Raw genomic sequence first — 14,509 nt, forward strand, 5'->3', positions numbered from 1 at the left:
CAAATATTTGCACAGTCTTTGATAATGAGACTAACAGTGCAATCCTATGATATCTACTCAGATGTAAGTCCCACAGCCTATCCATCCTCGTCATGGCATAATCCTTGAGGTTATCATTTGGGGATTACAGATCTGTCAAGTGCATTTCAACTGGCTTTATTCTTCTTCCACCTCTAAATCCATTTGGTGGTAGTCCCATGACATATAGTTATAGAAGTGGAATAGCCCAATTGCACATAGTAGACATTGGAAATATGATGGGATTGGGAGCTATTGGTATGTTTTTCCCATCAATAATAGGGGGTGGGAGAATCACAGGAAGGAGGTAGACCGGCAATGGGATGTGATAGGGTTCATCTGCTAAGACAGTGGTTCTCAACCTGTGGTCCCCAGATGTTTTTGACCTACAAATTCCAGAAATCCCAGCCAGTTTACCAGCTGTTAGGATTTCTAGGAGTTAAAGGCCAAAAACATCTGGGGACCCACAGGTCGAGAACCACTGTGCTAAGGTGACAGTCCTGCTTCAATGCTAGTTTTTCTGCCTTGGGTGAGAAAGTCCTTAGAGAAAAAACAAATACTTTTTTATTTTCCCCACCTTTCCCTCCTATTTCATCTCAGTCTATTATTATTATTATTATTATTATTATTATTATTATTATTATTATTATTATTATTATTATTATGACACAGCAAACAAGATAGATATGTTGGATTTCGTGTCACAAAATCACAAGTCGAACACTTCCCATGTGTCTAGGACTGTGTGATGTATTTTTGGATGATGCGTGCAGATCCCAGTAGGGTGGCCTTTTGCAGTTGGCAGATCATAATTTTGTCAATGTCTATTGTTTCCAAATGCCGACTGAGATGTTTTGGCATGGCACCCAATGTGCCGATCACCACGGGACCACCTGAACTGGTTTCTGCCATAGTCTTTGAAGTTCAATCTTGAGGTCCTGATAGCGGCTGAGTTTTTCCTGTTGTTTTTCATCAATGCGACTGTCACCTGGGATGGCAACATCAATGATCCAACCCTTTTTCTTTTCCACAACTGTGAAGTCTGGTGTGTTGTGATCCAGAACTTTGTCAGTCTGGATTCGGAAGTCCCACAGTATCTTTGCGTGCTCATTTTCCATTACCTTTGCTGGTTTGTGATCCCACCAGTTCTTTACTGCTAGGAGGTGGTACTTGAGGCATAAGTTCCAATGAATCATTTGGGCCACATAGTTGTGCCTCTTTTTGTAGTCTGTCTGTGCGACATTCTTACAGCAGCTGAGGATATGATCAATGGTTTCGTCAGCTTCCTTGCACAGTCTGCATTTTGGGTCATCAGCTGATTTTTCGATCTTGGCCTTAATTGCATTTGTCCTGATGGCTTGTTTCTGGGCTGGAAGGATCAGGCCTTCTGCCTCCTTCTTCAGTGTCCCATTTGTGAGCCAGAGCCAGGTCTTCTCCTTATCAGCTTTTCCTTCAATTTTGTCAAGGAACTTTCCATGCAATGTTTTGTTGTGCCAGCTGTCAGCTCTAGTTTGTAGCGTAGTTTTCTTGTACTATTTTTTTGTCTGCTGTGCTTTGAGGAGTTTCTGATTTTTGACTTCAATCAAAGCAGGTTCTTCACTTTGCTTTACATATTCTGCCAGGGCATGTTCTTCTTTTTTGACTGCTTGTTTTACTTGTAAGAGTCCTCTGCCACCAGATCTTCTAGGCAGATATAGCCGGTCAATATATTATTATTATTATTATTATTATTATTATTATTATTATTATTATTATTATTATTAATTCATTTCTTACCCACCTCTCCTTATGGCTCAAGGCGGGTTACAACATTATCAAACACATAATCAAACATATAATCATATAATAACACTCTGCAAAATATACACACTAAAACATATTTCCATAAAATACATATTAAAATACACAAAACAAAAGTTAAACATAGAGTGGAAGTTTAAAATGTATCATTCAAATTGTCTGGATAGGCCTGCCAGACTTCACTTGTGTCTTCAATGGTGACAGCTGATCTATTTATTATTGTTTTTATTTACTGTACTTCTACCCCACTCTTCTCACCCCGAAGGGGTCTCAAATTGGCTCTTCAGTGTTACATTGCAAAAACACAGTGTATAAATACATCATATAAACAAAAACAGATAAAACATATGCACAGACGTTACTTCAATTGGGATGGTTTGATCTAATTACGAAGACTCAATCCCGACGCTGCCACCAATTGTGATGGTGCTAACGCCAATTGGGAAGACTCAAACCAATTGTAATGGTGTCAAAGCAAATTGTAAATGCTGTTTCCACTGCTGAGGGGATTTTTGAATCTTTTAATCCCTCTAGATTATATATATATATCACCTTTATATGAGGGGAAGGATTACAGGGGGTGATCTTTATTTCAAGGTCCCAGCCTCTGTCTCTGTAGTTAGGGATTTCTGTGTTGTTGTTCCCTTTCTGAGGTAACTGGGACTATTACTCTTCCCAATTAGGTGATTTATTAAGGTAACTGCCACCAACGTGAGGCTTTTGAATTATCACCAATGAAATTTGGCTCCACAGACGCAGATGAGATGAAATGAGTCGGTTGTTGACAAAGAACAACAAGTTTATTGTGTACAAAGCTTATGGTTGCAGGTTGACTGATTTACTTATGGAACCTTAGATAAACAAGTGGTTTAATAACTCTTATAACCACCACAACAGTAGTCTCTGGTGTACTTCCACTCTCACTCTTCTACTGATGATATAAATTGTAGCGAACTCTAACCTCAGCTGAGCTTCTTAGTGAACAATGTCCCAACTACAATAAAAGCCTTTAATTTGATCTACTACCGATCAAATTCCTGATCACTAGTCCTTCCCAACTAGAGATCTTGACTAGGCTCCCTTTAGTCTGCCTTGACTAAAGATTTTTTTGGTCAGGCCTGTCTCCTCAGCCCCTCTTGACTGAAAAGCCTCCAGCCATGCACTCCCTGGCTTCTTTTTTTTTAACTCCCACTTTTCCTTTTCGTGGCTCCGCCCACTTCTCCCTCTGGTGAGCTAGCCAGCTCCGTCTCCTTGGTAACAGCACTCCTGTGGATTGAAACAAGATGGCTTCTATTTCAGCTACTGTGTCAAATAAACACAAATACATACTCTAACAGTTAAAATTAAACATAATAACTATGACTTCTCCACACATATAAATACAGTAAGACTGTTAAAATTAATAAAAGCATTGCCCTAAACCTGTGCTCATCCTTCATGCTGCTGCATTCGTGGTAGTTCTGTATTGCATTATTGCCCTATTCTCCGAATGCCTGGTTCCAGAGCCTGGCATTTCCTGAATACCGGGGGGAGGGGACCAGTCTGTCAGAGCTCTGTCGGAGGTCTGTTATCATATTTGATAGACATTCATTTGAAGATAAGTGGTGCCATGCTCCCATAAAAATATTTCTCATGGTGCACAATTATGTGTCCATTCTTACAGTAAGCCTCTATTAAAAATGGCTATCTCTCTCTCTCTCTCCAGAGAGCCTCATGCTGGAAGTCTTTATGAAAAATGGCTGCTACCATTCTGCTCCACATCAAATGCTCAAAATGGCTGATGCACCATAATTATTCTGACTCTCCCACATTGCTGATGATTGTCACCTGGTTCAAAAAAGAAGATGGGGATGGAGGAGAGGAAGGAAGGAAGGAAGGAAGGAAGGAAGGAAGGAAGGAGAGGGAGGGAGGGAGGGAAGAGGGATGGAGAGGAGAAGGGAAGGAAGAATGGAGAGAGAATAATCTTTCTTCAGTTTGGGAAAGGCAGGGGTAACATGGTTGAAGTGATTCTCCTCTCTTACTCTTCTTCTTCAGGCTGGGTCCCAATTCCAGCATTGACCCATGAATAAATTGACCCAAGTTTTGGGGGATAATTGTTAATCAATTTTGTATGACATATTTATCAATATAAGCAATGAATTAAATTCCCATCCTGTAGTCAAAAGTCTTGCTCATCTTGTCCCACTTGATAGGATTATTGTGATGCTATAGTGGGGAGGAGAAGTATTTATTTTTATTTTATTTTTATTTATTTACATTTATATCCTGCTCTTCTCACCCCGAAGGGGACTCAGAGTGGCTTACAAATCAAATAAACATACAATATATTATTAGCATAGCACAATATAAGCTTTAAATTACTATATTGTACTATATCATTATATTGTAATATTATTAGTAATATTAGATTTAATATATAATATATAATTAATATTATTATATTGTATTATTAGTAGTATAATATTGTCTTCCATTATAATATTATTATCAAGTACCATGTATATTGCCTTGGACTCACTGGAAAAGTAGGTTATACTTTAAATAAATAATTGGTCAGTTTATTTAGTTTAAGAAACTATTGAAAAGGAAAAGTAGTTCTTACATTCTTTCGATTTTAGTTCCAGTCCTTAGCACTGATAACATAAGAGAAATCAGCACCTCTGCATCCCCGAGAATTGCAGATGTGTTTGGAAGAAAAAACAAACAGAGGCTAAAGAGGCATACTGAGATCTGAGAATTCAATGGGAGAGAGGGAAAAGGAATTAAAGTATTTCAAATGTCTCTAGCTCCTTCTATAAATATACAAAAATGTTCTCTCCGTCCCCCCACTGGGTCAGAAAGGCCTTCATGTGGATGTGAACCATGTTTACTGTTAGTATTAGGGAAATAGTGGCATTTTAACAAGTTAACTCATGCCTGGAAATAATCCCAGTTTTACAAGTTGCCCTCATTTCCCTGCCAATTGTCCGTGGGAATAGTCGGGATGGGAAAAGTTCAGATGTTCTCTGGAAGAACTCACTTCATGGAAAAATAGAAAAAAGAGGATGTTGCCATAAAAGCTACTGTCCAACCCAGAGAGGAAACAAGAGTGAAATGGGAGCAGATGTATGTTTGTTCTTTGGAAAAGAAAATGTTATTCTCGTTGGTTTGAGTGTTTTGCTCAGGCTGGGCTTCTCTGATCATGAGGCACTTTGCTAATTTTACTGTCTCCAAGCTAAATATGAAACAAAACTTTATTTATTGACATTACCTTTGTATCTATTATGAAGACCCTTCCTTCCTTCCTTCCTTCCTTCCTTCCTTCCTTCCTTCCTTCCTTCCTTCCTTCCTTCCTTCCTTCCTTCCTTCCTTCCTTCTCTCCTCCCTCTTTGTCCTTTCCTTACCATTTTGTTCGAAAAAGTGAATTGAAAACAAAATAAAGCTGGAGAGCCTTTCTTATTCTTACCAAGTGTACATTCACACTCACATAGGGGCATCTACACTGCAGAATGAATGCAGTTTGGCACACCTTTAACTGCCATGGATCTATTCTACGGCGCTTTAAGAACTGTAGTTCTACAAGGTCTTGAATCTTGTAAAGCCAAAGATTGCTCACACCTCACCTAATAACAAACCTCATAATTCCGTAGCATTGAGTCATGGTGGTTAAAACGGTGCCAAACTGTATTAATTCTACACTGGTTACACAGTGGCTGTGTTGTGCTGTATTTCTGCTTAATATCAATATTGGACAACCAATTTTGGATGTGCAAATGTGCCTGCATCATGTACCAGGGAAAACACCGTAGCTCCTTCGGCAAATCAAGATGTGTCTTAAAAGCACCAATGAATCAATATATTATCTGGAGTCCTGTTCTTTGGTCTCAATTCAAGTAGAACTATTGGGCCAGTTATGGAAAGGTAAGTCCACATCCAGGCAAATCAAATTAATTTGGCAGCTCTACTTGGGACTAAATAGGTTTCCAGCCCAAGTGTAATGTTTACATCCATGGAAGCTGATTCAACTATTTACTACATTTCAAGCTCTGGGAAGCTGATGGTAAATGTGGGGGTTTTTTTTCCATGTCAGGAGCGACTTGAGATACTGCAAGTTGCTTCTGGTGTGAGAGAATTGGCCGTCTGCAAGGACGTTGCCCAGGACACGACCGGATGTTTCTGATGTTTTTACCATCCTTGTGGGAGGCTTCTCTCATGTCCCCTCATGGAGCTGGAGCTGATAGAGGAAGCTCATCCGTGGTCTCCCCAGATTGGATTTGAAGCAGCAACCTTTGGTTCAGCAACCCAACCTTCAAGTCATCAGTCCTTCCGGCACAAGGGTTTAACCCACTGTGCCACTGGGAGCTCCTGGTAAATAGGTGGCACCCTATCAAGCAGGAGACCATCTCTAGAAGTTCTACAGCTTTATTCCAGTATACATTGCAACACTATGTGCTTGAAAAGAAGGGCAGGTTAAATGTGTCTGAGTAAAACTGGAATCAATAGACCATAACTAAGGATATATCAGTATGACATTCATTTGACTATTATGGTTTAATGTTATGGAATCCTGGGAGTTGTAGTTGGGTGAGGCACCAGCACTCTTCATCAAAGAAGGCTTGTGTTACTACAACTCCCATGGTTCCATTACATTAACCCATGGCAGTTAAAGTGATGCTGGACAACATTAATTCAATAGATCTTAAGTTGAAGCTAGCTTATCCAGGAGTCCCGGTGGCGAAGTGCGTTAAAGCACTGAGCTGGAGACCAAAAAGTCCCAGGTTCAAACCCCGGGAGCGGCGTGAGTGGCCGCTGTTAGCTCCAGCTCCTGCCAACCTAGCAGTTTGAAAACATGCCAGTGTGAGTAGATCAATAGGTACCACTCCGGCGGGAAGGTAACGGCGCTCCATGCAGTCATGCTGGCCACATGACCTTGGAGGTGTCTATGGACAACACCGGCTCTTCGGCTTAGAAATAGAGATGAGCACCAACCCCCAGCGTCAGACATAACTGGACTTAACGTCAGGGGAAACCTTTACCTTTTTAGCTTATCCAATTCAACTTTCTTTAAAAATTGCTGCCATGGTGTCATATGGTAACTATGTGGGCAAAAGAAGGCATTGCATATTTTCTGGATCTAGGGTGTTTATGCTGCTACATTTGTAGATGGAGAAGTTGTAGTGAGAAATATGACTATGGGGAAATATATTTTTTCCCTATTAGATCTGTGTGTGTTTGTTTCTTCTCAGGCTTGAGCCAACATTTACGATACAATTGTGGGAACTGCTTGAACAGTTGAGAACCTCCGCTGGGGAAACTCAATGAGCAGCGTTGTAATATTTTAAATATTTAGATGTGTGGAGTGAGCTGTTGGGTAGTTTCAAAAGCCCTGAATCCTGACATCATTTCTTTCTCATGTGAAGTTTTAGCTAAGTGAATAATAACAGGCATTTTTTGTGCAATGGTCCCTCCTCCAAATGATGCCTGCTATTTCCATACTGGTTTCTGGATTTTTTTTATTTGTTTGTTTGTTTTCAATAACAAACCAAGAGCAAAAGATTGGACGGAAATAAGGAAATGCTACCAATTGTCTATTTCTACCCCTGCCTTATGGAATGCCTTGCCGCCCTATATGAGAGCCATGCGTGAGTTAGGGCCTTTTACCCTAGCACTCAAGACCTGGCTTTTTACTAGAGCTTTTAATCTATGTTAATTTTATCAATATTTGTATGTATGTATTTTTATCCTTTACAATTTTATCTTGTAAATCGCCTAGAGCATCTTGGATGGAGGGCGATTAATAAGTAATTAAATGATGATGATGATGAATTGTGGCTTAGAAATTTCCACATTCTAAAGCAATACTCATGTCTGTTGTTCTTCTTTGAGTATTATCTATCTATTTATCATCTATCTACTATTATTAAGTGCTTTAATCCCATCTTTAAAAAAGGAAAGAAAAGAAATGTGCTTATAAGAGGGTGCTTATTTATTTATTTATTTATTTATTTATTTATTTATTTATTGTGTCAGAAGTGAACCGAGGGTACCGTTGTAATGTATTTAAAAACACAAACAAAGTTAAAAACTTGGCATTATACTAAATATCCTTTGACCAGTAGCTGGCCACTTGGAGTGCCTCTGGTGTTGCTGTAAGAAGGTCCTCCCTTGTGCATGTGGCAGGGCTCAGACTGCATTGTAATAGGTGATCTATAGTTTGCTGATGTTAGTTTGACGCATGTTGTGGAAGGCCAGCTTGCAGCACGCAACCAAATAAGAGGGTGCTGTTTTGCTTTAAACTCTACTGTACAAACTGTTATTTGATCTATTTGAGTAAGTGGTTCCCTACATTTTTTTGGCCAGGGTCCACTTGACCAAGGACCACTTGACCCGGGACCACTCTCCAACATTAGTACCAATTACAGATCAGTTTTTGATCAACTTTAGATTCGGTTTGGTTATTTGGGGTGCTGATTCAGAAAATTGCATTAGATGGACCACATCAGCTCTAGTTTCTGATACAGAATATATGCCATCCAGTAGTCGACTCGCCATCTGTTCGCTCACAGAAAACCATATTTAATAATCTAGATCTGATGTGGTCTCTCCAATGCAATGGTCAGCTCTGTGAAAAAGAGCAGAAATAAAATAAATAAAGAGGAAGGAGGTTCACAGACCAAAATCACAATTACAGCATTTTCTGCATGTTTTTGTTTAAGAAATAATAATATTGCTATATAGTAGCAAAAATATTTTCTGTGCAGAAAAGGCTGGTTGATGCTCAGGGTTGGGGCTGAACAACTATGTGTCATTTTTGGGAACGAATATGTCCAAAATGGTAACAATTCTCATGAGTTCCAGAGTCTTCTCAAGGGGTTTTTTAAAAAATCTTTTTGAGAATATTTTTGAATATTCTTTCTTTCTCTACCTTGAACTGAATGTGGCTTCTTCACCATGGATAAGAAAAAGCTCAGTGACTTCCATAGGACAACTCATGGATGCCAATGAAACCAACATAATGCTAAGTGCAGAAAAGGGAATATTATTATTATTATTATTGTATGACACAGCAAACAAGATAGATATGCTGGATTTCGTATCACAAAATCACAAGTCGAATAGTTCCCAAGTGTCTAGGACTGTGTGATGTATTTTCAGATGATACGCACAGATCCCAGTAGGGTGGCCTTTTGCAGTTGGCAGATCATAATTTTGTCAATGTCTATTGTTTCCAAATGCTGGCTGAGATCTTTTGGCACAGCACCCAATGTGCCGATCACCATTGGGACCCCCTGTACTGGTTTTTGCCAGAGTCTTTGAAGATCAATCTTGAGGTCCTGAGTTTTTCCTGTTGTTTTTCCTCAATGCGACTGTCACCTGGGATGGCAACATCAATGATCCAAACCTTTTTCGTTTCCACAACTGTGATGTCTCGTGTGTTGTGTTCCAGAACTTTGTCAGTCTGGATTCGGAAGTCCCACAGTATCTTTGCGTGCTCATTTTCCAATACTTTTGCAGGTTTGTGATCCCACCAGTTCTTTACTACTGGGAGGTGGTACTTGAGGCAATAATAATAATAATAATAATAATAATAATAATAATAATAATAATAATAATAATTCATACCCACCTTTCCTCATATCTCGAAGCAGGTTGGAACATTGCTTTGCCCCCCTTAAACTTCAGGGTAACAGCTGAACATCATTATTTGAGAAAATTTGGACTTCAGGCTGTGTCATATAAGCCTAGAAATCATTCAATAAAGTCAACAAATAAAATCTTGGGGATTACCAAATTTGGGGACTGTTTCTTATTTGGGAGCTAAGCGCCTTTGAATTTCAACAGAGGGAGCATGAAAAGCCACAGTTATTTATCTGTTCCCGGGACAAAGAATGTAAAGAAATCCAAGCAACATGGCAGCACAAAGGCGTGAACCTTTTGACCTCTTCGGCCTAAACAGACTAAGACAACTGTTTGAGCTTGCTTTTTTCTCCCTTTTCCTCCTTGAGAAACTGCTCTAGGGAGAAACGGAGAAAAAAGGGGGACTATTCTTTCCACCAGCTCCCACCCAGTGCTTAACAATGAAAGGGGCAAAGAGTCTTCCAAGTGTGCATCAATGCTGAGAAAGCGAGCCTGAGGTTCATTTCCAAGGTAATATAATTTTTTTAAAAAGGGAGGAGGAGGAGAGGAAGGCCACTGTAAAGATCTTAATTCTTCAAAATTTAAAAGCTAATTTTGTGTCTTTGAGTCAATTTCCTATGCAGCACGAAAGAATTTATTAACTGGCTTTGGATGTTAAATGGAGTCCTAATGGGCAAGTACAACAATTCAACAGGTGCCAAGGAGAAATGGAGAGACATTATATCAATATTAATCTTAGCAGCTTCTCAAAGAATTTCTGCAGGGTTTTAATTGCTGGTTGACAGGCAGAAGGGGATGTCAGAAAAGCGTTTTAACTTTGCAGGCTTAAAATGGTGCAAATCCATTATCTTGGCCCAGGGAATTGTGGGAATGGTAGTTTTGCAAATGGGGAGTTAAGACATTTGCTACACAGATCTCATTGCCATTGATAGATTGAGTTTTCCAAAGCTCTGACTGGGCATCTATGACCCCATCTGCACTTCCATGTAATGCAGTTGGAAAATGCATTATATAGTCAATGTAGACTAATACAATGAAATTCAACTAAGCTTCATTACATGGTAATGTAGATGGAGACTAAGAGAATTAAACGAGCAAAAAATGATGTAGGTTTGGTACCGTAACATACCTTCCAATATTTTATAGATTGAAAAAAAGTTATACATTTGCAAAATTTCATTTGGAAAATTGAAAAAGTAAAGGTTTTCCCTTGACATTAATCTAGTCACCTCTGTGGGTTGCTGCTCATTTCCATTTCTAAGCCAAAGAGCCAGCATTGTCTGTAGATGCCTCCAAGGTTATGTGGCCAACATGACTGCGTGGCGTGCTGTTACCTTCCCACCAGAGCGGTACCTATGGATCTACTCACATTTGCATGTTTTCGAACTGCTAGGTTGGCAGAAGCTGTGGCTAACTGTGGGAACTCACCCCACTCCCCGGATTCAAACTGCAGACCTTTTGGTCAGAAAGTTCAGCAGTTCAGTGGTTTAACCAACTGTGCCATCAAGGGCTGAAATACTAATGCGAAAATGTATTTTTAATAATATTATTTTTACAGATCATTTCCATGTCAACGTGGCTGTGATTCTACTCTGAGTTTTAGTCAAATTTTAAAGGTGCAATCCTATGCTGGAGCTACAATTGCACCTTAGAAGGCACCTTTACAGTTGGGAATAAAAGCCAAAGTGGATGTACTGTTGTCCTGACACAGGAGCTACAAATACCTGTCAGGACCCTGGCTGCAGAGCACCAATAACCTTACACAGAGGCCAGTCTCTATCTAATATCTTTATTAAAGAAATATATAAAATCAATAAAAACAAGTGAAGAATATAGTTCAGAAGCAGACCTTTCAGATGAATGTGCATGGAGCGCGGAAGTTGGAGTTTGAAAGTCACGGGGTTAAGTTGCGCCACTACTGGGTAGGGACCAATGAAACGGGCATCTAACTTCCGGCAGGGACGGTGGGAGGGCAAAAAGCGAGTGGACAACAGAACCCGATCTCCTACCTTGATCTCGGGGCCCGGCTGGCGATGGCCGTCAGCGTGGCGTTTGTAGTCCTCCTTGGCTTGATCCAGTTGTTGGTGTAAAAGTTCTTGTACTGCTGTGAGTTCCTACAGCCAGTCCTCCGCTGCAGGGACTTCTGAGGTTTCAATGACAGAAGGAAAGAAACGTGGATGGAAACCGTAGTTTGCAAAGAACGGGGTTTCTTTAGTTGAAGCCTGGACACCATTGTTGTATGCAAACTCTGACAGAGGTAATAGGGAAGCCCAATTGTCCTGTTAGTAGTTTACATAACAGCGAAGGTATTGTTCCAAAGTGGTGTTGGTGCGCTCAGTTTGCCCATCCGTTTGGGGATGGTGAGCTGAAGATAAACGAGAGTCTATGCCCATTAGTTTTTGTAGTGCTTTCCAGAAACGAGAGGTGAATTGAGATCCACGGTCAGTGACTAAACTCTTGGGCAATCCATGTAGTCGGAAAATATGTTGAAGGAATAAATCAGCAGTCTCTTTGGCCGTGGGGAGACCATCGCAGGGGATGAAATGGGCCAAAAGGTCCACCACTACTAGAATCGTGGTGAATCCAAGAGAGGGTGGTAAGTCAGTGATAAAATCCGCGGAAATTATCTCCCATGGGCGAGAAGGAGTGGGAAGGGGATGCAGTAGCCCTGACGGCTTCTCCCTTCGTGTCTTGGAACGCTGACATACAGGACAGGTATTGACATATTTCTCCACATCCTTGCGGATCTTGGGCCACCAGAAATCTCGTAGGATCAAGTGCATGGTTTTAAATAGCCCAAAATGTCCTGCTGGCTTGCTGTCATGACACAGATGAAGTGCTTTTTCTCTGCCGGGACCTGGAGGAATGTAAACATGATTCCTGTAGCATAGTAGCCCGTCCTTAAGTGAGAATGGGAAACGTAGTCCTTGGCGAATCTGTTCTTGAGCCCAGGCATCTGTCTGTTGACTGGCTCTAATTTCTTGAGTGCAAAGGGATTCTGGGTTAGAGGGAGTTGGTTCAATTGGAGTGGATTTGGTGTTTCCCACTGTGAGCATGGCAAAGTTTTTGGGTTGCAGCAATCGAGATTCTGAGGTCTCTCTGCGTCCTGCAGCATACTCTGGTTTCCGTGATAGAGCATCTGCTTGCTTGATCTGAGCCGGGGTCACATAATGGATCTGGAAGTCGAAACGTTCAAAGAACAAAGCCCAGCGCTGCTGCCTTTGATTTAACTTTCGTGCGGTCCTTTAGGTGCTCTAAATTCCGATGATCAGTATGAACTTCAATGGGGAATTTGGCCCCTTCCAACCAATGTCTCCAATTTTCAAAAGCTGCCTTTATGGCCAAAAGTTCTTTCTCCCAAATAGTGTAATTTCTCTCTGGGGCTGTTAGTTGACGGGAGTAATAGGCACAAGGATGAAGATGTTCTCCCACTGGTTGCATGAGTACAGCCCCAATTGCCACATCAGAGGCGTCAGCCTGCACAACAAAAGGGGTTTTAGGATCAGGGTGCTGTAGAATTGGCTGGGTCGTGAATAACTGCTTTAGCTGGTGGAACCCTTTCTCTGCTTGCTCCGTCCAGCGGAAAGGCTGTTTCCCTCGGATGCAGCTGGTGATTGGGTCAGACCAGCGAGCGAAGTCTGGGATGAATTTGCGGTAGTAGTTTGCAAACCCCAAGAAGCGCTGTCCTTCCTTCTTGTTGGTTGGCGCCCGCCATTCCAATACTGCTGAAACCTTTGCCGGGTCCATGGAGAGCCCTAGTGGCGAGATGCGGTATCCCAGGAAGTCTACGTCTTGCAGATCAAAGGCGCATTTCTCTAACTTGGCATATAGTCCATGATCCCGCAATCGTTGTAGCACCATTCTGACGTGTTGCTCGTGTTCCGATTGTGATCTAGAATACACCAAAAAATTGTCCAAATATATAATCAAGAACCGATCTAGATAATCCTGGAAGATATCGTTGACAAAATGCTGGAATGTTGCGGGAGCTCCGGATAATCCGTAATTCATGACTAGGGACTCAAATAATCCGAATTTGGTCTGGAAGGCGGTTTTCCATTCGTCCCCTTCTCTTATGCGAACTAGATTGTAAGCCCCGTGGAGATCCAGCTTGGTGTAAACCTTGGCCCCTCGGAGCCGGTCTAATAGGTCCGAGATCAGAGGCAGGGGGTAGCGATTCCGCTTCGTGATATTGTTCAATGCTCTATAGTCCACAACCAAGCGTAGGTCCCCTGACTTCTTTTTCACAAACATCACTGGGGAAGCTGCTGGGGATTGAGAGGGTCTGATGAACCCCTTGCGGAGGTTTGACTCTATGAACTCCCTGAGAGCTTCTTGCTCTGGTTCAGTCAGGGAGTAGAGGTGTCCTCGCGGAATTGGGGCCCCCTCCACCAGGTCAATGGCACAGTCATAGGGTCTATGTGGGGGTAGTTTCTCGGCTTCCTTTTCATTGAAAACATCCCAAAAGTCCGAATATTTCTTGGGCAAGGTGATGATGGGCTCTGCGTCTGTGGCATGGCAGACCTTGGCTACTAGACAATGGTTTTGGCAATATCTTGAGGCGAACTGCAGTTCTCTGTTGGACCAGGAGATGTTTGGGTCGTGGAGTGTCAGCCATGGAATACCCAAAATCACTGGGAAGTGGGGAACCTCGGTAACGAAGAAAGAAATTTCTTCCATGTGTTCCCTTATCCACATTCTGGTGGGTTCAGTCCATTGGCTTACTGGACCTGTCTTTAGGGGTCGGCCATTTATGGCCTGCACCACCCGGGCATTCTTGAAATCATGATATTGTAATCCCAGAGAGTCGGCATACTCTCTATCGATGAAATTGTTTGTTGCCCCTGAGTCTATCATGGCATGGATCATGACGGGTCCTTTTTTCACTGACCACAGCGTGACCACCAGGAGAAATAGGACCCCGGTTTGCGGCTCTTGAGTGGGGTTTTTGACCAGGTTGGCGAGCCTCTCTACGCCCGGTCGCTGGCTTCCCCCGCCGGCTTTGCTCCAGCCGCCTCGGCCGCCTCCGGCTCCGCGGAGGACGCCGCCGCCAGGCGGGCGGCGGGTTTCTTTT

This window comes from Anolis carolinensis, unplaced genomic scaffold (assembly GCF_035594765.1).
Source record: "Anolis carolinensis isolate JA03-04 unplaced genomic scaffold, rAnoCar3.1.pri scaffold_11, whole genome shotgun sequence".
NCBI lineage: Eukaryota > Metazoa > Chordata > Lepidosauria > Squamata > Dactyloidae > Anolis > Anolis carolinensis.